Here is a 23,012-nt window from a genome sequence, read left to right on the forward strand (position 1 = left end):
AGTCTGCTCCAAACCTCCATCTCTAGAAATGATGGTAGGATTTCTTTTCCTGACTGTCTGTGTGTGTGAGTGCGCGAGCGTGCGTGCGCACACGCGTGCACATGTGCTAATATGGCCTTGAACTCAGGGCTTATGAAATTTCTCTTAGCTTATTTGCTCAAGACTGGTGCTCTACCACTTGAACCACAACTGTACCTCCAGCTTTTGCTGGTTAAATGGTTAAATAAGAGTCTCATGGACATTCCTGCTTGGGATGGCTTCAAACTCTGTTCCTCAGACCTTAGACTGCTGAGTAGCTGGGATTATAGGCTGAGCCACCAGTGCCCTGCTCTGTTCCTCAGAGTTCATTCTCCCCAGAGTCCAGGGGTGCAGGTGAGCAGCTCAAATCTCAGGATTCTCAGACTGGTTTGAGTGTTGGTCTTATTGCTCACTATTTACTCTGCAGTGATTTTCAGAAATGCACCTCTGAGAGCCACCCCACAGCTCTGAGACGAGGCTCAGACTTCCCCATGGTGACCTCACCCATCCCTCTGCCAGTCATCACCCATCCAGCAAGCACTAAGCTCCATCAACCAGATCTCTTCCATAGAGCTCCCAACATCCATCCCTCAGTCCTGGGGGCTCACACGGGAATTCTAGGCATTCAAGAGGCCAACTTGGGCAAGAAAATCTACAAGACACTTTTTCCAATGAAACAGCAAACCACCAAAATTGGAGACTCAAGTGTTAAGAGAGCCATCCTTGAGAGAAAAAGCTGCAGGACAGGTCTAGGTCATGAGTTCATGTCCCAGTACCTACACGAATAATTATTATTACTTATATATTTATATAATTATTATTTTTAAATTATATATTATATATCTGTATACATGTCTATATATAGATATATAAATCTATATGTCTATATGATTATTTATATATTTAAATAATTATTAAATTATATATAATATGTTTATATACTTGTATATATAGACATGTATATAGTTATATATCTATATATAATATTTATGTTTACATATAATTACTGTTATTACTTCTCTTTTTTCTTCATATTCAGTCTGGTTCACTGCACAAAAGCCCAAAGTAATCTTATTATTTTCCATACTTTCTCTCATGAATCTCTCCTCTTTCCACATCACTCTTAAACTGTCTCATATGAAAATTACAGGTGAGGAATCTGTTTCCCATAAGGGCAAGGTATACCTTTTGATATGCACTACAAAAGAACCAAACATTATCCTATCTAAATGGCATTTGTATTTTAGCTTACACTGCTTTGGCCATTGAAAGCAATTTCTATAGGGTTAGAAAATGTGAGATTTATGTATGTGTTTGTTTGTTTTGTGCTCTACTGGGGCTTAAACTTAGGACCTGGGCATGGTCCCTCACCTTTTTTGCTCAAGGCTGGAGCTCTACTACTTGAGCCACAACTTCACTTCCAGCTTATTTGTGGTTACTTGAACGTAAGACTCTCACAGACTTTCCTGTCTGGGCAGACTCCAAACCTTGCTTTCCAGGTCTCAGCCTCCTGACTAGCTAGGATCCTACGTGTGAGCCGCCACAACCTGCTGTTTCACTTTTGTTGATGCATTCACAGAGAGCAGCTGGCTGAGCTAAACTTGAGCATAGGTTTAAGAATTTCTGTCGGTCTTCAATGTAAATACTTGCATAACCAGGCTTCAGTACTAATTCACAATCTGTTTGTAACAGCTTCAGTGGCAAAATTCATTTCTTGAGGTATATTTTTTAAATATGCTTTTGGAAGCTATGAGCCTGCATATATTAAGGTCTGACCTTGACCATTTTCTTTCCTGCAATTTAATGAGATACATGTGGTTACTTACCACTGCCATCATTTTGAACTAAGGCTTCTTTGGCAGTCTTTTTTTTTTTTTGAAAAATTCCTTAAGTCATAGAGCTTACATAATTATGTGGAAGGCTTTCCGATTAGACATGAATTGAATACAGCATAGCAAAACCAATTAAAAGATTGCAGTAGCCAAGAAAGATCGAGGGATGCCATTTTGTGTCTATTTCTTTTTATTTTAAGGCAGAATGCTTTACATAATTCCATAGTGGAAACATACATTGTCCTTCGTCAGTCCTTGGCTGTTTAAGTTGATAAAAATATTTCTTACAACCATAGTTCATTGCTGCAGAAAGAGAGATACTTTTACCAACAAAAGAAACATTCATTTTTTTAAAAGATGGCGTATAAATATTTTACGCAGTTACCTAATTTTCTCAGAGTTTAAATTGATTATAAATAGTTTATGTGCTTTTTCTATATCTGAAGCCTGCAGCACTCTTTAATGAAATCTTGCTTAAGCTTTTGTCAATAAGCTAGATTTGATGTACAGGACAGCATTGCCCCCTAGAGGCTGAGGCCTACATAACCTGATTTCCAGCTGCCTAGTGCCTTGTTCTTTCAATCTGGAGACCAATACAAACAAAGGTCATGAGAAATTATAGGGTTCCATTTTATATTCTATGTCTTTCAATAGATGTGAAACAAATGTATTACGAATAGGCTAAATGTATGAATTCATGGGAGTTTTCCTTGAACTTCATGAGTTCTTTGGTCCTTACATTTTGTTGTGGGGGTTGTAGGTTTTTTGTTGTTGCTGTTGTTATGGTTGTTGTTTTTTACTTAACTCAGGGCCTGGGCACACTATCACTTGAGCTACACCACCTGGTTTGGGAGGTTAATTGGAGATAAGAGTCTCACGGACTTCCCCACTCCAAACCACTATCCTCAGATCTCAGCCTCCTGAGCAGCTCGGATTACAGGTGTGAGCCATAACACCCAGCTCTCATTGAGTTTTGAATGGAAACAACCTCTACAGGATGAATTAAATTGTCTTTAGCACACTTGGGTGTACAATTTGGAATGTACACATGACAATAGGGATGGGTATGTTTTGGAATATGCACATGATAAGAACAGTGAGCTGTGAAATGCCCTGGACATTGTTGACAAAGAACAGGTGTTTCTTTGCTGGTACAGACCTGGCCAAAGGAGAAAATATTAGCCTAGCACAGGCTCACCCATCATGACCCACATGAGAGCTGACGCCTTCACCAGCTCCAGGTAAGCCTTCCTGACCAGCTCCGCAGCAGCCCTCTAACGGCCCTTCCAACAGCTGCGGCCGTGTCGTCAAGAAGACATCACAACTGAAACATGGGAAAGCAACTAGATGCTTTACAGAGCTCCTAATCTAAAAGACATCTCATCATTGGAGAGGGGGTAAAATAACAAGACTTCCTCTTTCTCCACACACTAGCATGTCCTGTGACACGAACTTTCATTTCAGAACTCCTCTCCCCAAGAAATGCATGAATCAAAACCAAGAAGGGATTAGAACCAGGCCCAAATGGCTTGAATTCTTCCCAGTGATTTCCTGTTTGGAAGATAAGCAAGCAATGGATGTGTATTCCTCCACATTCTGTTCTTCCTTCCGCGGTAGTAAGAGGCCACTGGAAATCAAACTGGGCAAGCAGAGGGAGCTGAGGAGCAGCCCGGTTCTGTCCCAAGACCCTCGTTGGTCCTGAGCCCTGGGAGGAAGAGGACAGGCCTCTGGACAGATGTCACTCTGGAGTGGCTGAAGCATTGAGGAATCCATAATGGTCTTTGTCCTCAACTCTGAATATGAATTTTCTCTTGAGGGAGGGAAAGGTAGATCTATTTGTTTTGGCTTCAGGCTTAAGTAAGTTTCATGCTTGTATTAAAAATACTATCTTTCCTCCTGGAAGGCCACTACATATATATATATATATCCAAAATTCCATGCAAAGCAAAACCAGCCGCCTATGAAGAAAAAGAAAAAGGCATTTCACATCCTTAATATCTCTTTTAGCCTGTACAGTTAAAGCAGAATAAATAGATGCGCATGAAGACATAAAATACCTCTTTTTTTATAGTTACCAAAGAATCATTAAAATGAGGTTTAGTTATGAGTTAATGTGGAAATCCAAAGACATATATGAAACATCAAAAGAAGACAGTAGGTCATTAACTATTTCCATTTACAAATGGCTGTCGGTGGCTCATACCTGTAATCCTAGCTATTCAGGAGGCTGAGATCTGAGGATCGTGGTTCAAAGCCAGCTGGGCAGCAAAATCCATGAGACTCATATCTCCAGTTAACCACCAAAAACTGGTATTGGAGCTCTGACTCAAGTTTTAGAGTATTAGCCTTGAGCACTAAAGCTCAAGGACATCCTCAAGGCCCGTACACACACACAAAAAAATTCCATTTATGATACTAAGACTTATTAAGCAAACTTTGGCCAGCCAAGCTAGGCCGTAATTTCTGAGAATTCATACACCTGGATATTATTGACCACAACAAAAGGTAGTAAAATATTTGAATGGTTTATTTTGGGGGGAAATCACAATAGCTGTAAACAAACGACTTCCTTATTTCCCTTTGGTTATATGTAATTAGGGTTGTTGGTTACATTTTGTTTTGTTGTGCTGGAGCTGGGCTTGAACTCACATCTTGGCACACTCACGCTGAGTTTTTTCACTCATGGCAGCTGAGCCACACCTCTGCTTTTGGCTAGCAGCTGGCTTGTTAATTGGAGAGAAGAGCCTCTCAAATTTGTGTGCTTTGGGTGGCTTCAGATCCTCAGATCTCAGCTTCCTGATTAACTAGAATTACAGGTGTCAGCTACCAGTATCCAGCTAAGGTTTATTGAAATGGAGAGATTCTAAGAATCTAAAAATCTGAGGTTGGTGACGATGAAGATGGCAATGATGATATTATTATTAATCTTCAGGTAGTGGTACACAGGGGTTCAAGTCCACGTGTCAGTGCGTGTGTACAATGCCTCTTGACTAGTGTCACCCCCTTCCCTGTCTCCCCTCATCGCTCCACCCACCTCCCCTCAGCTTTTCTGGTTCTGTTTGCACATGTGGGCACAGATGGTCCCACGTGAGTTTGTCTCCACTCCTCCGCACTGGGTTGTGGATGTTTATCCATGCCAGTGACAGTGGGAGGAGAGAAGGAGACAATAGAAGTGAGGCCTACATCAGTTTGTTTGTTGAGATGGGATCTGGCTATGCTTCCGGGTCTGGAGTTGAACTCTGTATTCTTGCCTCCTCCTGAGTAGAGCAGCTAGATTTCTAAGCACACAGCCCTGCGCCAGGCCAGCCTCAGTGCTGCCCATACACTTAGGTGACTGTCATAGACAGGAGTTTCTCACAGGCTGTCCTCTGTGGCAGTAATGTCCTTTACTGTACAATTTGGTGTCAGCATGTCTGCTCACTGAGCCAGAAGCAAATCACATAGATCCTGGAATCAGAGCTAATGTTTGTTTTGGTTTTTGGTTGTTTTGTTTTTGTTTAGGTTTTTGTTTTTTGCCAGTGATAGGCCTAGCATGCTGGGCCTATTTGTGCTGAAGACTGACCACTTGAGCCACAACACCACTTCCTGCTTTTTTCTGAGTAGTTTATTAGAGATAAAGAGACTCATGGACTTTCCTACCGGTGTGGGGTTTCTAAGGGCGATCCTCAGCTCTCAGCCTCCTGAGTAGCTAGGATGACCGGCATGAGCCACTGCTAATGTGTAAAATCTAATTGATGGCAGGCTCAGTATACCCTCCTTTCCTTCTGACACTGGGCTTCATAGTACAGCCTGTGCAGTCTCCCTGAATACCCTCCCTTCCTCTTCAGTAAATCCTTCTCCTCACAGCTCTTCTTTCAATCCAGTTTAAGCAATCGCCCTCCATTCCTATATGTTTATTTATGGATTAAGATTGACCAGTCATAGAATTCGTCTTATGGCAAAATTGGAATGAGTGGACATAGGTGGGCAAATGCTAATAGATTTTTCCAATTTGTAACTGATGTCTTCAGGAAAATAGTAACTGAAAGGAAGGCTGCCACCAGCTGCAGCTGACCCCCATATACCTAATTACTGGCAGGCTTTCAAAGATGCAGTTTCACCGGTAAAATGCTTAGTTAAGTATGATTAGAAACTTAGAACTCAAATGACCTTCCTGCATCATTTGCACTCAGGAGCTGGTATCTGGTGCTACCTCACATTATGAATTACAATTAAATGAATGATATGTTTAAATGGCTGAACGGCAAGTTATATAAGTCTGTAAACAGAAACATGAGAATCAGGCCCTTTTAATATAATTATGGAGGGGCTGAGAAGGTGGCTCAGTGGTAGAGTGCTTGCCTTGCATGTATGAGGCCCTGGGTTCGATTCCTCAGCACCACATAAGCAGAAAAAAAAGCCAGAAGTGATGCTATGGCTCAAGTGGTAGCATGCTAGCCTTGAGCTGAAGAGCTGAGGAACAGTGCCCAGGCCCAGAGTTCAGGCCCCAAGACTGGACCCAATATATATATATATATATATATATATATATATATATATATATATATAATTATGGAAAACATTCCATCTTTATTCTATATACACAGGTGTCCATTGACAGGTGAAGAGATGAAGAAAGTGTAATCTGATTGCACAAGGGAATATTACTCGGCTATAAAGAAAAGGAGATCTTTTCTTTTCAGCAAAATAGATGGAACTAGAGGATGTTAGTCTCATGAAATAAGCCAGACACAAGAAGACAGATAGCACAGGTCACCCTTCATATGTGGAAGCCAAAAAGTTGATGTGAAAATAGAATAGTGATTTTTACTGTCTGGGAGGGGCAGGGGTAAAAAGTTAATGAGAATAGAATAGTGATTATTACTGTCTGGGAGGGGCAAGGGTAAAGAGTTGATGAGACAAAACTTCGGCAAAGTAGCAGGTTATAAAATTAACCCCCAAAAATCAATGGCTTTTCTGTATGCCAACAATGAGAAAAGTGTGGCTGAAATTAGGAAAGCAACTCCATTTGTAATAGCCCCACAAAAAATAAAATACCTAGGAATTAACTTAACTAAAGAAGTGAAGGACCTCTATGATGAAAACTTTAAAATCTTGAAAAAGGAAATCAACACAGAACTTAAAAAATGGCAAAACCTCCCATGCTCCTGGATTGGAAAGATTAACATCGTGAAAATGGCAATACTTCCCAAGGCTATCTACAAATTCAATGCAATACCTATCAAAATTCCACCCTCATTCTTCAAGGAAATAGAAGAGGCAATCCAAAAATTCATATGGAACAATAAAAGACCCCGAATAGCAAAAACGCTCCTGAATGGAAAGAACACTGCTGGAGGAATATCAATACCAAACTTCAAACTCTACTATAAAGCCATAGTAATCAAAACAGCTTGGTATTGGCATAAGAACAGACCTCAGGACCAATGGAATAGAATTGAAAACCCAGAAATGAACCCACAGACCTATAGCCATCTAATCTTCGATAAGGGAGCTAAAACAATAGAATGGAAGAAAGACAACCTCTTCAGTAAATGGTGCTGGCAAAATTGGTTAACTACATGTAGAAAACTTAAGCTAGATCCTTATATATCACCCTGCACCAGAATCAACTCCAAATGGATCAAAGACCTTGAACTCAAAGCAGACACTCTGAAAACATTACAGGATGGAATAGGAGAAACCCTAGGTCTCCTTGGCTCAGGCCGAAATTTTCTGAATAGAGACCTGGAAACACAACAAATCAAAGAAAGGTTGGACAAATGGGATTGCATAAAGTTGCAGAGCTTCTGCAGGGCAAATGACATAGCTAGCAAGATCAATAGAAAGCCCACGGATTGGGAGAAGATCTTTACTAGCCATACAACGGACAAGGGTCTCATATCTAAAATATACTTGGAACTCAAAAAATTAAACCCCCCAACAACAAATCCTCAAAGAAACAACTGCCCAATAAATAAGTGGGCGAAAGACTTAAAGAGAAACTTCTCTGAAGAAGAAAGAAGGATGGCCAATAGACACATGAAGAAATGTTCAACATCCCTAGCCATAAAAGAAATGCAAATCAAAACAACATTGAGATATCACCTCACTCCAGTGAGAACGGCAAAAATCAAGAACTCTAACAACAACAGATGCTGGAGGGGATGTGGACAGAAAGGAACCTTAATTCATTGTTGGTGGGAATGTAAACTTGTTCAACCACTTTGGAAAGCAGTATGGAGGTTCCTCAAAAGACTCCACATAGAGCTCCCCTATGACCCAGCAATCCCACTTTTGGGCATTTACCCTAATGTTTACAAACAAGACCACACTAAAGCTACCAGCACAACTATGTTTATTGCAGCATTATTTACCATAGCTAAGATATGGAACCAACCCAGATGCCCCTCAGTAGATGAATGGATCAAGAAAATGTGGTATATATACACAATGGAATTCTATGCCTCCATCAGAAAGAATGACATTGCCCCATTTGTTAGGAAATGGAAAAACTTGGAAAAAATTATATTAAGCGAAGTAAGCCAGGCCCAAAGAAACGTAGGTCCCATGGTTTCCCTTATTTGTAATATCTAGTATATGTATGAGTCAAGCGGAAAAGGTCAGATAATGTGATGTCAGGAAAATGAACCCTTAGATGTGTATTTTAATGTTTTTTTCTTTCATGCATGTGTTTCTAACACATTTATAAGATTATCTCTTTGTTGCTTTGTATGTCCCTCCCCCACAGTATAACCCTTGCTTTCACTATATTTGATGTCAGTATAACTTGTGGAGGAGATGGGGAAAAACCAGTTGTTTAAGGATACAGGTGGACCTGTTGCAACAATGAGAAGTACAAGTTGTCATGTCCAAAACGAACTTTACAATGTTGGTGGGGGGGGGGGGGGTTGGGGGGAGGGAGGAAGGAGAAGGATTGGGATTAGGGGGGGAGGGGGGAGGCTGGGAAGGGATGTGAAGGATAAACAAAGGAGGAGGCTGCAATGCTTGGTAAGAAATGTACACATTATCCTGCCCATGTAACTGTAACTCCTCTGTACAGTATGTTCACAAATAAAATTAAATTAAATTAAAAAAAAAAAAAAAAAAAAAGAGTTGATGAGAATAGAATAGTGATTATTACTGTCTGGTAGGAAGGTGGGGAGTCAAGGTAAAGGGTGGTTGGGTTTGATCAGGGAAACTTGGACACTTACACAGAATCTCACACTCACCATCACCGACATATCCAAGTGAGGCACGAGACTAAAAATACAGAGAGGCAGAATACAGTGTGGACTTAGCCTAAGAAAGTTGAGATTTGAGAAAGATACTTTGAACTAACTCACAATGAAGTTAAAAGAAATATGACCTTTATGGAAAATGGAGAGGATTAGAAAAGATAATAGAACTTACGATTTCATTAAAACTTTGACCTTCCCAAGGGATAATAAAGATATTTGATGAATTCCAATCTAATAGCTATGAAAAAAAATTAGCATCTGAGAGGAAAAGGAATCAATGGAGACACAGATAGACATATAAGAAATAATCCATCAATGAACACCAAAGCGTGCACCCCTGGGCCTCACGATGAGAGTAGATTTCCAGGGAGTACAGTAAAGTAAAATGATTATTGAACACTGAAGCTATATTTTTCTTAAAAGTAAGAAAATTCATATATTACTCACATAGAAATCCACAAAAAGTATACCAAAAATAAAACATGTTAGGGTGGAGATTGACTTAGCTTGATTAGTTTGCTGAAATAATTACCTAACATAAAGTTTCATCTTTTCTATTTTAATATAAAAGTTTTTAATAAATACAATATCATGTATAATGCTGGGCACTGCTGGCTTATGCCTATAATCCTAGCTACTCAAGAGACTGAGATTTGAGATTGAAATTCAATGCCACCTTGGGCAGAAAAATCCATGATAAGAATGTCTCCAATTAGCCACCAAAAAGTGGAAGTGGAGCTGTGGCTTAAAAGCACTAGCTTTGAGCAAAAGAGCTCAGGGACAGCATCTAGGCCTTAATTTCAAGCCCCAGGACTGACCAAAAAAAGAAGAAGAAGGAAGAGGAGGAGGAGGAGAAGAGAAATTATTTAATATTATAAAAATGCCCAGTTATTTAATAATTAATATATAAATATGTTTAATTTCAGACTTGATAATTTGAATAAGAATATACACATCATTACATATACTTTTTTGTTGCATGTCCTGAGGTTTGAACTCAGGACCTTGGTGCTGTTCCTGAACATTTTTGCTCAAGATTTGTTTTAGGTGAGTCACAGCTCCACTTACAGCTTTTTGATGGTAAATTGGAGATAAGAGTCTCATCAACTTTCCTCCGTTGTCTGGCTTCAAACTGTGATCCTCAGATCTCAACCCCTGGAGTAGCCAGGATAGGATTGCAGGTGTGAGCCATCAGCACCTACTTACATGTATTTTTAATACAATCTTAGGACTAATCTCAGTATGATATTTTTACATAGATATGTATTCATTTACTCTTGTTATTTGTTATTGTTATTTATTTACTATTGTTATTTACATTTCTTACTCTTTTTTTCCCCTTTTTTTAAATCTTTATGCAGTAGTACAAGTAGGTTTAATCCAGTGTGTCAGTTGGTGGGCACAATGCCTCTTGATCCACGTCACCCCTTCCATCCTTCTCTGTTTCTTGCAGCCCACCCCTCCCGCTGGTGTCCCAGCTCCCTGATCCTAGTGCACAGTGAATATGGCCACTGAGTTCTCTCCTCTCCGCATTGTCAGCCCCTCCTTGTCCCTGCCCCCCCCCACAACACATGCTCTAGCTCCCTGGTATTCATTGTGTTGTTCAAATGGGTGAGTCATAACACTAGATGCACCCCTGCATGTACCACACATCACTGAATATCTGTGCATGTAAACACATGATCCTGTATAGGCTTTCATAGATGCTTGAAATTTAGATCTACTTCCACATACGACAGCAAATAGGCATCCTGTCTCACTAAGCCTACATTGCTTCACTTCACTCAATTTAAAAAAAAAATTGTCTGCAGATGACATAATAGCATTCTTTCTGATCAATGATTAAAATTCTCTTGTGATACAAGTATAAAATATATTTTATAAATATATGTTATATTACAGTATCATAGGATATATATATACTAGATAATGCATAGAATCGAATATATAATATTCTCTATATTCTACGTTCCTGATCCACTCAGCCATTGTAGGGCATGTGAGCTGTGTCTGAACCTGGCTATGCCCAGTGTTTCCTGGTAGACCGGAAGTGGAGGGGTGGAGCCAATCCCTTCTCCGTAGTTAGACTGGCAGTAGAACCTGCAGGCCTGAGCCCTACCAAGTGTCAGAACCACAGAACAGAGAGGTGTGGCTTCTTCAAGAATACAGAGAAAGGTAGCTAGCTGCCCACTAACCTCTCACCAAACTTCACTAGCCTCAGTTTAGGAGGTTTAGTGTATTCGTATTAAGTGAGACCCACATCATGTCTTAATCACTAAGGGATTGTGTATAGAGTGTCTGTGGGTTATGCACTTAAAATATCAAGAGATAAAATAGAAATAGAAGTGGGTAATGAGAACTGAACGTCTCAGAGTTTTATTAACAGTCTAATAGCTGTTCTCTTAATTTTCTTATTAATATATACATGCTTGAAAACTAGGAATAAAATGAGCAATCACATGTTCTATTATTTTATTTTGAAAAAAAAAGAAACAGTAACAAATTTGGTTACCTGAGATTCAAAGTAATTTCCATGCATAGCGTATTGGCTGAATGGCTTAAACCAACTGACAAGGAAACCAGAGCGGACAAAAGGAAGAGTGAGGTGTGATCACAAAACGTCATCACTGGGTGGAGGGGAGGGGGGGGGTAGTTGTGGAGGTGGGAAGGAAGGGATGGTAGGGGGAAAACAAAGGAGGAGGCAACAATGCTTGATATGAAATGTACTCATTACCTTGCTCATGTGATTGTTAACACCTCTGTACGGTATTTTCACAATTAAAAACTTATTTAAAACAAAATAAAACCACTTCATCATTAATGACGCTGAGTCCAGGAAATCTCCATCAAACCAGCTCTTGGGATTTTTAAGAATGATTTTTTTTTAATGACTACCCACAAAAATCCAGCCACTAATCCCACTAAATTTCAGAGCAGAATTTTCATCTATGGGAGCCATTTTCAGACCAGGAAGCTAGCCAGCCAAAAGCCACAGGAGTAATTGGATAATCCAACCACCACCAACTTCAGCAGCCTTTGCCTGTGTCAGGGTTTCTGATCCCTGGTGTCTGTAAGTTCTACTTGATTTTCTTTCCTTTCACCACCTGTATAAAAATGTGACAAAACAAATCAGTAAGACCACAGCATACTCGAAAAATGTTCTCCAAATGTCTGGGTGCCTGAGAAAAATGTTTTATAATTCCTTGACAGTGCTGGCATTTCAGCCCGGGGCCTCTGGCCAGAGAGGCACGTCTCTCACTTCCGTCATACCTCCAGCCCTATTATTGTAGGTTATTTTTCAAATAAGATTAAGACCTTGTGATTTCCCCAGCTGGCATAGAAACCATCTTCTCTCTACATCTTCCATGTAGCTGGGGTCATGAACATGCCCTACCATGCCTGGTTCTGTGGAGAGCAGGTCCCAATAACTTCCAGTCCACACTGACTTCCAGCCACGAGCCTCCCAGTTTCCACCGCTCTAAGCCAAGAGAATAGGTATGGCATGTAGCCAAACACATTGACATTTTGATGTTCCGATACAAAAGGAGTCTAAGAAACTCCTTCGAAAGCCAGGAACATTCAACATCAAGAGAATTAGTCATTCTTAGAAGTCAGTCTATTACGGTCAAATCATACCTACAGACGCAGGACTGAACCAGACTATATTTCTGAACACATGGTTGAGCTTCTCTTCCATGCTTTCCATTTTCTATAGAAAAGACTTCATGTATGGAAACAAGTAATATGTCATAAACCAAGCAGATATTGGTATTTTGATGGCTACCAAATGATAGGTAGCTATCAGCCTCTGAGGCAAATCATCATACTAAATTTTTTCAGGTAATCAAGAATAATAAAATCAACATAATGTGAATGATGTGTGCCACACAACTTGTAGGGAAGTGCCTCAAGGAATGACAAAATGGAACTGAGAAACAGTGGATGATTTTCACCACCATAGAATGTTAGCAACAGGTCATGGCTCTCTAGGGACTAGGGCCTGGCTCCCAGGGACAGGTCTGGGGTCAGCGTCCTGGGCTGGAGACCTCTTCCCGTGGGACTGGGCATCTTCCCTGAGAAGGGAGAGCCGTTCTCAAGGGAGGCCTGAGCCTGGACCCCCCACACACACTGTCACACAGCAGGGAACACAGGGCCACCCCAGGCCCAGCCCGAGTACTGTCCCATACTTTTGCAGCTTTCTTAGACTAAACAGACAAAGGGCAGGAGAGAACGCAGAACAGAGATGACTTTTCCATCAGAGAGTGTGTGAGCCCCTCCCACCCGCACAGCTAGCTTAAGCCACCTGAGGACACCTGGCCCAGGAGAGCTGCCCTGGGAGCCCGCCCACATTACAATGCACGCAGAGGTTTAGTCTCAGCATTCAAAAATAGTAATAAATAAACTATTAAGTCGTTAGGGTGCTAAGGTTTCCTTTGGGCCTGAAAACTAGGCATCCAACCCATTAACCAGGAGCTTCCCTCTTTCCCATTAATAGCAACTGATTTTTTTTTTCATTCACTAAAATATTGATCCTTCCATCTAATATACCAAGTAAGACCGTTTAGCTTTAACCATACAACATGTTTGGATGAGCACGTTTAAAGGTAATCTATCTTGGTAAATATGTTCTACAAATCAACAAAGTTGCTTAGGGCATAGTTTGGTTTGTAGATTTGACCTTGGTGTTCATTAAAATACAAACAGTAGTTTGATATCTCCATCTGGGTGCTGGACAACCTTTAGCTACCCACTACCTGCTTCATCTGGACAGATTAAGGGGCTATTTTCATACCAGCCTGCTTTGTGGACAAGGTCCAAATCCAAGAGATATCCCCAATTATTAGTTAGCAAGAGTTTGGTAGAGACATAGTTTTATTTCTCAAGGGATGTTTATTAAAAATTAAAAATAATTGTAAAAAAATAAATAATGTTTTGGTGACAAAAACTCATGGTAAAGGGAAGTGAGCATTATCCCGGAAGAGAAAGAAAATTGATACACTGTAATTGACTATAGATCCAGGGGAAAAAAATGCCCAGCTAAATTAAATTCAAGAAGTTATTAAATGTGACAGTATTGTCAGATAAAAAGCAAAGGCTCACTTAGAAAAACAGGAAGATGAGAAATAAAGTCAATAAGCCAAGATGAAAAAGGATCTAGGGTAGATCAGTAAAAGATTGCAATAAAACTAAATTGCAGAAGTTTGAGTAAAATACATACTGGACATCCTGGAGAAAGTTAGCAACTTGAGAAAAATCAATCAGCAGATACAATCTCATAGAACTGTGAGCAGAATGAACAGGAAAAAGGGAGAAGCCGAGATCACAGGGAGAAGAGCATGGCACGTAAAATCATAGAATTACCTTGAACCAGGTTCTTAAGTTTTAATCATTTAGACAGGTTCTTGGTCATCTCAGCAGACTTCCATCATCTGCTTTATCACCAATATATAGTTAGGCAACTGAGGCAGACAATTTATAGAAACGTGGTCCCTCGAAAGAACTTGCCAAGAGTTAAAACAAGAGATTAAAATTGAAAAATTCAGTTTTTGTGTGGATGTGGTAATAGCGCATCATTTGGGTTAGTGTGGTTGCTCTTCTTGTTGCTGTTGTTTTTGTTGTGTTTGCTTTTCCATTTTGTTTCTTGTTTTGTATTTTTTATGTTTTATTGTCAAAATAGTGTACAGAGGAGTTACAATTACATGAGAAAGGTAATGAGTACATTTCCTATCGAGCATTGTTACCTCCTCCTTTGTTTTTCCCCTACCATCCCTTCCCTCCCCAACTCCCCAACTCCTCCCTCCCCCACACCAAGTTGTAAAGTTTGTTTTCTACATAGTGTCTTGTACATCTCATTGTTACAATGAGTCAACCTGTATCCTTGTTTCAGCATTTTGGTATTGCCCTTCCCCTCCCCAAATTAGAAAAATGTATACACAAGATGCAGGGCACTGACCTCAAATACAGTGAAAACAGGGGTTATGCAGTGGGGAAAGAACATACAAAAGAAACAAAAAAAATCACCTAGTACATTTTAGGTCCTATCTTGGGGTTCATTTCACTTATGTGGTCATATGAACATAGCTTTTGGCCTTTTCTTCTTGTCCTCAACTTATACTAGTTATTGCAGATAAGGGAAACCATGGGACCTATGTTCCTTTGGGCCTGACTTACTTCACTTAATATAATTTTTTTCAAGTCTTTCCATTTCCTAACAAATGGGGCAATGTCATTCTTTCTTGTGGAGGTATAGAATTCCATTGTGTGTATATATACCACATTTTCTTGATCCATTCACATCCACTGAGGGGTATCTGGGTTGCTTCCATATCTTAACTATGGTAAATAATGCTGGGATAAACATTGTTGTGATGGTATTTTAGTATAGCCTTGTTTGTGATCGTTTGGGTAAATGCCCAAAAGTGGGAATGTTGGATTATAGAGGACTCATTTACATTTTCCTGTCTCTCTCAGCTGTGTATTTTCTCTTTGCTTCCACATTTATTTGCCCTTTCCCCCTGCTGGCCACCCTGAAGGCTGCCTGGCAGCTGCAGGCCTGGCTGGGCCTAGTCCCTGGCTTGCGGCTGTGTGCAGCAATGTTACAGGGAGAGGTGGAAAGGCCGGGAGAGGCAGAAAGGCCTGGAGAGACAGAGGTCAGGGAAAGACAGAGGTCAGGGAGAGACAGGTCAGGGAGAGACAGAGGTCAGGGAGAGACAGAGGTCAGGGAGAGACAAAGGTCAAGGTTCGCACCCCATTCTCTACCGCTCACCTCTCTTCTGTAGCCTCTGGATTCTCATCTCCAAAGTCCCAGTTGTCCAGGAGCTGCTGCTTCTCCTGCCCTGGCCTCTTCGGACACATGCAGAAAATCATTCCATTCCCCTGCCCTCCTGGTGCACTGATTCCAGTCTTGGGCATGCCTTCTCTCTTGTTGATTCTCTGAAAGCTTTTCTGACTTGAGAAAGAAATCTGTTCACTAAATTCCCTTTAATTACCCTTTCTGCACATACCATCTGTTTCTTGACAGTGCCTGACTGATAGAAGCCTTGGATATAAAACTGATCGCAAATCCCTTTTGAGAGCAAACCAAATTTAACAATCTTTTCTCTTCTCTCCATCCCTAATGGCGTTCTTCTGCTTCAGCTTTCAGTGCAGTTGTGTTACAGCTGCCACCAGCTACTCTCCCTTCCACACCAGTCTCCAGATTCAAACCCGAGTCTCAGATCATGAACTCCTTAACTCATTCATTAAGCTTAACAACTTGTTATTTCACTTTGCTTTAAAACCAACAAGTCAACAGTCTTTCTCAAAATCCCAAGACATACCTACTGGTACTCTCTCTGTCTCTCTCTCCTCCCTACCCCCTGCCTTCCTCACTTTGTTCTCTCTCTGTCGCTCTGTCTCTCTGTCTCTCTGTCTCTCTCTCTCTGTCTCTCTCTCCCCTCTGTGTCTCTACCTCTCTCTATATTTCTGTCCCTGTACCGTCTCTCTGTATCTCTATCTCCACTCTGTTTCCTCTCTCTGTGTCATCTCTGTCTTTTCTCTTTGTTCTCTATCTCCTCTGGGCTTTCTGTCTCGTTGTCTGTCTCTTCTTTCTCTGTCCCTCATTCTCAGCCCCTCCATGTCAGTCACTTCCCCGTGCACGCTGTCTCTCTCTTCCTTACTGCTTTGAAGTAATTCTGAGTTCCCTTTTCCACAACATGTCTTTTTTGCCCTGTCCTCTGTCCCTTGCACTCTTCAGGACTTCACTGGAAACAGACAACTCCTAGAGAGAAATCATTCCTATTTTTTTTTGCCAGTTCTGAGGCTTGAATTCAGAGCCTGGGCACTTTTCCTGAGCTCCTTTTACTCAAGGCTAGTGCTCTACTATTTGAGCCATAACACCGCTTCTGGCTTCTTCTGTGTATGCGGTGCTGAGGAATCAAACCCAGGGCTTCATGCATGCTAGGCGAGCACTCTACCACTGAACTACCTTCCCAGCCCCTCTAATTTTTTGGAGGGGAACTTCAGATTTTATTGATCATTGAAGACAAAACAGGGAACAGTTTGTTGTGTGATTATAGCATATACATTAAATGACACAGAGAGTAGAGAGTCAGCACATATGAATTGTACAATAAGTCAGCTGTGATAAATTGAAGATATGCATGTTATAGCCTCCATCTTCTATGCTTTCTTTCATCATCATTCTTTTTTTTTTTATTGTGAAAATACCGTACAGAGTCATTTCTTGTCAAGCATTGCTGCCTCTTCCTTTGTTTCCCCTTCCCATCCCTTCCAATCTCCCTGTCCCCTAAGGTTAACACTTGGTTTTTGGACCACGATCCCATGAAAGGTGCGGCCTGATTGACTTTGAGCCCCGCCTTTGACCTTGAGGCTGGGGAGCGGGGGCTATGGGCCTGGAGTGGGCAGAGGAGGCCGGGGAGAGGACGGCTCCCTGCTCACCACAGCGCTTCTCTTCCCCTGGTGATGGCCAAGGGACTGTAGCCCACACGGCTCTGATCGAAGGGCGCGGATCCGAGCTAGGAGACTCTCAGTTAATTCACAGGCCCTGAAAAAACACTCTTCAGCCGCCCTCACAGCAGCAAGTCTTCTCCTGCCTGCATTCCTCTCAGAAGCATCTTGATTTTGTCCAGGATCATAACGCTTTTGAAAAGCTTCAGCCCCATTTTTACATCATATATGTATATATATATATATATATATATATATATACATATACATATACATATATATATATGTATTCCATTTCTACCATGTACTTTCTTGAGGATCTTGGACAGTCTTATGAAGTGTGTCCCTCTCTTTCCCCATGTGTAAATGTAGCCAAATCACGGTTGTTTTGTAGTCGGGGGAGTCTCAGATTAAGGAGGGAACATTTAAAGAGGCTGGGGAGACAGGCAACTCCCAACACATCATGCCTTGTTCTTTGCCAGCACACACATCCATATGGCTGAATGAATGTGTAGGTGTGTAAGTGTGTGTATGTATGTAGATGTTTACGTGTGGTTGTGTGTAGGTGTTTATGTGTAAGTTTGTGTTGGTGTACATGTGTGTAGGTGTGTAGGTGTGTGTGTATGTGTAGATGTGTGTGTGTGTGTGTGTGTGTATGTTCCAGGCTGGGGCATGAACTCAGGACTTCTCACTCTCCTATGGCCTTTTGCTCATGACCTATTTGAGCCACACCTTCACCTCCACTTTTCTGCCCAGGCTGTCTTTGAACCTTTCTGGTCATGGCTCAGCCACCTGGGTAGCTAGGATGACAGATGTGAGCCAATGAAGCAGCTATGAGCAACTTGAGCAACTCATAATGGGGTTAATGGGGCAGTGCCAGAAGGGAATGTGGGAATCTGCTAGACATCAGTCTGAACACTGAAACACTGTCAATTGGAACTGACCGGTGTCTGTTCTGAAAACCTGGGCAGCAGCAAGTGGGGTGTGCTAGCTCTGCAGAGGGACCCCTGAATGAATATACAGAAGCCAGCAGACAGCAGTGCGAAGACAAGAAATGAGTCCCAGTGAGAAAAATTAGGAAAACATGAAAACAAGGACTATGAAAGCCATCTATATAATTCTGTTAAGAGTGAATTAATTAATTTGCACTGTAAGTGTTAAATCTTGCTGAATTAATTATCAGGTTATAACACTTCTTCTATTAAATAATGGTATATCTAAACAAAGACAATGAGTAGGGCAGAGCTTACAGATAGAGAGCATGCCTAGCATGTGTGAAAACTTGAATTTAATGAACAGCACAGAGAGAGAGGGTGGGAGGGAAAGAGGGGGGAGGGGAGGGAGAGAAGAAAAGTAAAGAAGGGAAGGGAAGGGAAGGAAAAGAAAAGAAAGGAAAGGAGAGGTATTGCACTTGGAATTACATTTGTTTTGATTGATTTTTATTATATATAGTTTGTTCTTTGATATATAAATATTATTTTGAGTGACAAATGAGCATTTCACATGTGCTAACTTCCTCGGTTAATAAGTAATGCTAATTGAATACATTTGTGTGGACATTTTCTGATTTGTTTTGTTGTGAGATAAAATTTACCATGGTTATTTTCAACGTCGTTTGATTAAACTAATGACATAAAAGTTTAGAGCTGAGGACTACAACAATTCCAACTCTGGGAGCCATTTCTCAGTGAGATTATGACTCTGTTCAATGTTATAGTGCTTTTAAGGTTTTGACAGTTGAAGCACACTCAGGATGCTGAGATCTGAGGATGGAGGTTTGAAGCCATCCAGGGAAAGAAAGTCCATGGGACTCTCATTTCTGATTACCCACCCAAAAGCCAGAAGTGGAGCTGTGGCTCAGGCTGTGATCAAGCACCAGGACTGGAAGAAAAATAATAATAATAATAACCTGGGTGCTTACTGTTTTCCCTTTTAACGGGGGTAGCACATTATGTAGTTACAAAAATGGCTGGTTTTTTAATTGAATACTTGCACAAAATTGTCCATTATTATTCAGCTTATTAGTCTTAATGGGCAGGAAATCACATATGTAGATAAGAAAAATAAATAAATCTTCTATAATATTGTCTATTTGAAGAATTACTTTGGAAGTCTTGAGCCTTGATATAACTCTTATATATTCATCATCTCTAGAAAGAAAAGAAGTATAACTTTAATAATTATGTGTATACCATGTTTTCTTTATATATAATATCATTTATTTAATTTACTATTTTTAACCTTTGGTAAACAGAATAGTGTTTTAAAATATACAATTAATAAATATTCATGTTATATATAACTATATTATACATCAAAATATAATTCATTCATTCATTTATAATTTATTCAACACATAGTAAACAAAATTTAATTCTAATTCTAAAATAGATAAGTTTATAACTTCTAAGGTAAAAATTGTTTTCAGTAGACAAGAATTCTTTTTTTAATTAAATTTAAGTAGTTGTACAAAGGAGTTGCCATTTAACAAAGCAATTTATGAATGCAATATATCTAGATCAATGTCAACCTTATCAACAGTCTCAGGAATGAAATCTGGCTCCTATAACAGAATTATCTAATCAATGCTGCTTTCAAAACTTGATTTATGATATAGATTTTTAATTGATGAACCAACTGATGGTAATAGTTTTTCTGCAATTGATTAACAACTGAAATGTGTTAACAAACTGGTTTGTTTTATTTTTCAGGTCGGTCTTACGTTCCCTGAGCCTTTGCAGTAAGAGAAAGTGGTAGGGACCTTTAATTTAGTCTAATTTATTCCACAAAGAGCAACGACAGACAACAGCCCATGAAGTCCAGGGCACCTGTCACTCTCAGTGTTGAAATCACTCAGCATCACTAGACCTAGAACAAACTGGCATGGGGAGGAGTCAATCAATGCCACGTAACCCACCTTAACATTGCCACGTGTCTTGATGGAAATGATCTTCAGTAAACATGGGAGCTCATCTTCCAGTGGAATCAGAGAATGCTTGTAACCAGGTTGGATCAAAAATACAGGAGTCTCCTTGTAATTCTGAAAAACTATAGCGTATGATATCACAGAGTTATGAAATTAACCCCAGGGTGGTAGGATGATGCTCACTGGCTATTTTCCTTCTTAATGGGGTAGCACATTATGTACTTACAAAAATGATTGAAATCCATTTCCTGAGAGCCTGTCCAGGAGAAGGCCAAGCAGAGTGCGCGGGATAAAACGAGAGGGAGCAGAGGCCATCAGTCAACCCTCCGTGGAATGCAATCCCCAGAGACAGAAGAGGGTCACGCGCAAACCTTCATAAAATACAGATATTGTGACAAGCTGTAATGAGCACCATAAAGAACAAGTTCAGACTCTAGATGGCTTGTAAAAATAAAGAACTGGCCTGTGCATTAACATCATAGCAATGACATTTTCCCTCAATGGTTTCTACTTCGTTTTCTTCACCTTTCTCTAAGTGGACATCAGTGCACAATAAAATAGCCAACAGATGTCTGAAATGATTCTGCTGCAAAAGTTCTATCATTTTCACAATGAACAGAATTTTAAAAATCTACTCAAATTGATTATTTTTATCACAATCAGCACCCAGCTGAAGCAAGATTTTTATATGAGAAAATGATCTCAAAATTACATGTAGAAGAATTCCAAAAACACTCATTCCCAAATTATACATAACACTCTTTTATTTTTTAATTGTGAGAATACCATACAGAGGAGTTACAATTACATGGACAAGATAACGAGTACATTTCTTTTTTTGGGGGGGGGCCAGTTGTGGGGCCTGAACTCTGGGCCTGGGCGCTGTCCCTCAGCTCTTCACCTCAAGGCTAGAACTCTACCACTTGAGCCACAGTGCCACTTCTAGCTTTTTTCTTTTTGCTTATGTGGTGCAGAGGAATCGAACCCAGGGTCTCAGGCATGGAAGGAAAGTGCTCTACCACTGAGCCACCTTCCCAGCCCCCACAAGCATATTTCTTATCAAGCATTGTTGCCTCCTTTTTGTTTCCCCTTCTCATCCCTTCCCATACTCCCCCCCACCTCCCCACACCCAATCCTACCCCTCAACCCCTCCCCCAAAGTTGTAAAGTTCGTTTTTTGACATAACATCTTGTACATCTCATTGCTGCAATGGATCCACCTGTATCCCTAGTTAAACAATTTTTTTTCCTTCCCTTCCACAAATTATACCAACATCAAATACAGTGAAAGCAGGAGCTATACCATGGGAGAGAGACATACAAAGCAACATAGAAATCATCTTATAAATATGTTAGAAACAATTGCATGAGAGAAAAAAAAAAAACATTTGAATCCTTATCTTGACCACCATTCAGAAACAGAACCAAGTGCCAGCAGCTCACACCTGTAACACCAGCTATTCAGAAGTTCGAGATATGAAGATCATGGTTCAAAGCCAACCTGAGCAGACAAATCCCTGAGACTCTCTCTCATCTCCAATTAACCAGCAAAAAGCCAGAGTGGAGACTGGCTCAAGTGGTAGAGCATAAGCCTTGAACAGAAAAGCCAAGTGAGATTGTAAGGCCCTGAGTTCAAGCCCTAGTATCAGGACACATGCATGTGCGCACACACACATACACACACACACACAGATGAACAAAATAAAACTTCCACAAATATTTATGAAGTATTTATAGTCACCACCACATACAGTCTGACAGGAGAGGCTGCACATGAAATAACTACACTATGAATGCACAGTAACTGTTGAAGTAGGCAGTAGCACAAATGATGTGGTAAAATTTTGTTGAAGAGAACATTATTGGATACCGATGTCTCACTCCTGTAATCCTAGCTACTCAGGAGGCTGAGATCCGAGGATCACAGTTCAAAGCCAGCCCGGGCAGAAAAGTTCCCATGAGACTCTTACCTCCAATTAACCACTCAGAAATCAGAAGTAGAACTGTGGCTCAAAGTGCTAGACTGCTGTCCTTAAGCACAGCGAGTTCAGGGGCAGCACCCAAGCCCTGAGTTCAAGCCCCACAACTAACAACAACAACAAAAAGAATATTAATTTGTCTTGATGGGCAAAAAATAATTGCCAAGACTATAAAAGAAAATGATGTAGGTGTATACTTTGCACACTAGGAGAAACTTTGTCCAGAAGAAAGAAACAGAAATCGTGCAAACTTGGCATTCTTAGAGAATAATAACCATTAGAAAACATTTAAAGGAATCGTGATATAATGGACTGGACAAGAAAAGAGTAATTTGATTGTCAATGGGTTTCACGTGAAAAGCTGAGGCATTTTATCATGATTTGATTTGTTATTTATTTGGGAAAATAAAAAAAAGCAAAGCACTGGTAGCTCATACCTATAATTCTAGCTACTCAGGATATATGAGGGTCAGGATAGTGGTTTGAAGCCAGCACACACACAAAAGTCCATGAAACTCCAATTAGCCACCCAAAACCTGGAAGTGGAGCTGTGGCTCAAATAATAGAGCTCCAGCCTTGAGTGAAAAAAG

This window comes from Dipodomys spectabilis, unplaced genomic scaffold, assembly GCF_019054845.1.
Source record: "Dipodomys spectabilis isolate Male_0828 unplaced genomic scaffold, ASM1905484v1 ptg000600l, whole genome shotgun sequence".
Lineage (NCBI taxonomy): Eukaryota > Metazoa > Chordata > Mammalia > Rodentia > Heteromyidae > Dipodomys > Dipodomys spectabilis.